The sequence below is a fragment of the Notamacropus eugenii genome, chromosome 7 (genome assembly GCF_028372415.1).
Source record: "Notamacropus eugenii isolate mMacEug1 chromosome 7, mMacEug1.pri_v2, whole genome shotgun sequence".
Lineage (NCBI taxonomy): Eukaryota > Metazoa > Chordata > Mammalia > Diprotodontia > Macropodidae > Notamacropus > Notamacropus eugenii.
The window spans coordinates 94,480,914-94,483,566 of record NC_092878.1 but is presented as its reverse complement, the minus strand read 5'-3'; the positions used below and the strand labels follow the sequence as shown (position 1 = coordinate 94,483,566).

The window sequence follows — 2,653 nt, the reverse complement described above, 5'->3', positions numbered from 1 at the left end:
GATTCAGGTAGCAGTATTGTTTGGAAGTCCCAGGGTGAGGATGAGCACTAGGATAGCAGAGCTTGCAACAGTGGTAGAGGGGGGAGCCTCCTCATAGTGCCAGGACAGAAAAGAATGTTTGTGGCCACTCATAGGCAGCTGTACCACCAGGAGTATTGTAAACACTTTTCCTTTTATGATACTACCTTTGAAGAACTGAAACCTTGCAGGTAGCTAAAAGTATTTTTGAAAACAGGTGCACAAAATCCCTGAAGCTTGGGACAATGTGGCTTCCATCCTGGTAATACAGTCTTATTTTAACAAACAGTTAAAAGTCAAGTAATAGACTGCAGAAATGAGCAAACAATGGGAAAAAAGATCAACTCTGACTATAAAAAGTTTCTATGGTGACAAGCAAGTTCAAAACACACACTCAAAAGAAGACAACAAAGTCAAAGCTACATCCTAAGCCTTCGAGAAAAATTATGAATTGGTTTCAAGGCCATGGAAGAACTTAAAAAAGGATTTTGAGAATCAAGAGATTTAGAAGAAAAATGGGAAGAGAAATGAGAATGATGCAAAATGATGCAAAAGAATGAGAATGACTCATTGAAAACCATGATCAAAAAAGAACCTAGACATCATCTTTCAAGAAATTAAAAGCCATCCTGTTATTCTAGAACCAGAGAATAAAATAGAAATTAAAAGAATCCACCTATCACGTCCTGAAAAAAATCCCAAAATGAAAACTTCCAGGAATATTGTCACCAAATTATAGGGTTCCCAGGTTAAAGAGAAGTATTGCAAGCAGCCATAAGGGAACAATTCAATTATTGTAGAGCTACAGTCAAGATAAGACAAGATTAAGCTGCTTCTCTATTAAATAACTGGAGATGTTGGAATATGATATTCTGATGGAGGTGACTTGGAAGCCAGTGTCTTTGACATCATCATCCCTCATCTGGTCCCCAAATATACAGTGCACTATTTCAGTGGAATATTCCTTCACTCCTAATAACAGCTCTGGAGTTTGGTACCCTAGGGTCACCACCACTGGTGTGTAAGCCTTTAAAAAGGAGCCATTTTCTATAGGCAATCTCAAATCACCAACTTTTAAAATGCCCATGTGACTGAGAGCAGGTTGGAAGTCTTCAGATCCCAACAAAAGATCCAGTTGTCATGAAAATATTTCAGTCCCTCCTCCTGACCCTGCAGGAGCTGGATCATTAGTGTCCTCACTTCCCCTGGCAATAAGAGCTACCTTATAGTCTCCATGAGACTCTTGAGGTCATGTTCATGTCATTCATTATTATGTCGATCTTGGTCATATTGCTGCCCACCACAGTCTCCTGGACAGTGACAATGCTTGGATGCCGAGTTTTCAGGATGACTTTTCTAAGTCTGATTTTCTGAAGGAAGGTTATTGGGTAGATCTTTTTCTACTTTTCTGTTTTCAAGTATTTCAGAACCACAAGTTCATCAGCCATTTTGTCCTTTGCTCTTTACCACATGGTGTATAGCGCACCGTATATGCTTTCTTTGATCCAGTTCAGACGCTGGAATTCTTCCATACTCCAGCAACCTTAAAGATCAGGAAGATATTTGGGAAGCTCCAGCTTCAACTCCATGGGAAATAAGACTTGAGAATTGTAGAAATAATCTCCTTCCTTCATGCTGTTGGATTGTAGCTTCCCATATCCCATTTCTTTGCCTTCTTCACTCTTTCCCAAATCTGTCAAGTTTTGACTCTGTAACAAATAAGATGTATTTTCCATTTTCTCACTCTTCCTCTTCACCTTCTTCTTCACTAAATTTTCAGAATACTGTCCAGATACTTCCTCCAAATAGTTTCCCATCTCCTTCTCTTCTTTTTCCTCTTTTAATTCCTCACTATTTCTCTCTTTTTCCTCATCCTTACAGTCAGATCCTGACTCTACTGATGAGGACACAGCTAAACTGTTCTTCCTCTCTTTGTCACTAACATTTTGTAAATCAGAAAGGGGATCACTCTCTTCCAGCTACTGCCTTTTGACTGGCTTCCCACCATTTCCATAGATTTAGAGTCATAAGAGACATCTGAAATTGAGTCCAGTGCTTCTATTTTACACATGAAGAACCTGAGACCCAAATTCATTAAATGATTTCATTAAGGATGTATTGTAAGCACAAGCAAGGTGGAATTTATGTTGTTTTCTTTTTGAAGTTGTTTCCTTGGCAAAGGATAAACTGTGAACATTTGAGGGGTTGATCTAATTTGAACCCTGATAATTCACAGCTATGCTGAGTCACATAGATTTTGTGCATACTGGTTCTGAATCAATCAGGTGCTAAGTCTTTGTTGGTATTTTGCTTTGGGGGCTCCCTCATGAGAAGGACATTTTGATTCCCTGGATGGGACTCTGAGTATCCATTTATTAAGTGCCCCCCTACTATTCAGATCTTGGTGTCATCCTTGTCTTGTGGTTTATGTAGGTGGTTGTATTACTGTGTTCAGATAGTTGGAGCCCTGTTGAATCTCTGTGCTAATTCCTCTTATTGAATTTTCTATACTCATGTCTTTCTAATGAAAATAAGATTATTGACCCCTTTAAAGTTGTCTTTCCTTTAGAAAGCAGATCAAACAACCTGTGCTAGCACCCCATCCTGTATCCTAGTATGATTTCTACTCCATGTA

At 39.0% G+C, this 2,653-nt stretch overlaps 1 pseudogene; it reads right to left on the bottom strand.

Moving 5' to 3' along the window:
- Positions 1-826: 826 nt before the first annotated feature.
- LOC140514708 (cyclin-dependent kinase 11B pseudogene) lies at positions 827-2,033 on the bottom strand (annotated as a pseudogene).
- Positions 2,034-2,653: the final 620 nt, after the last annotated feature.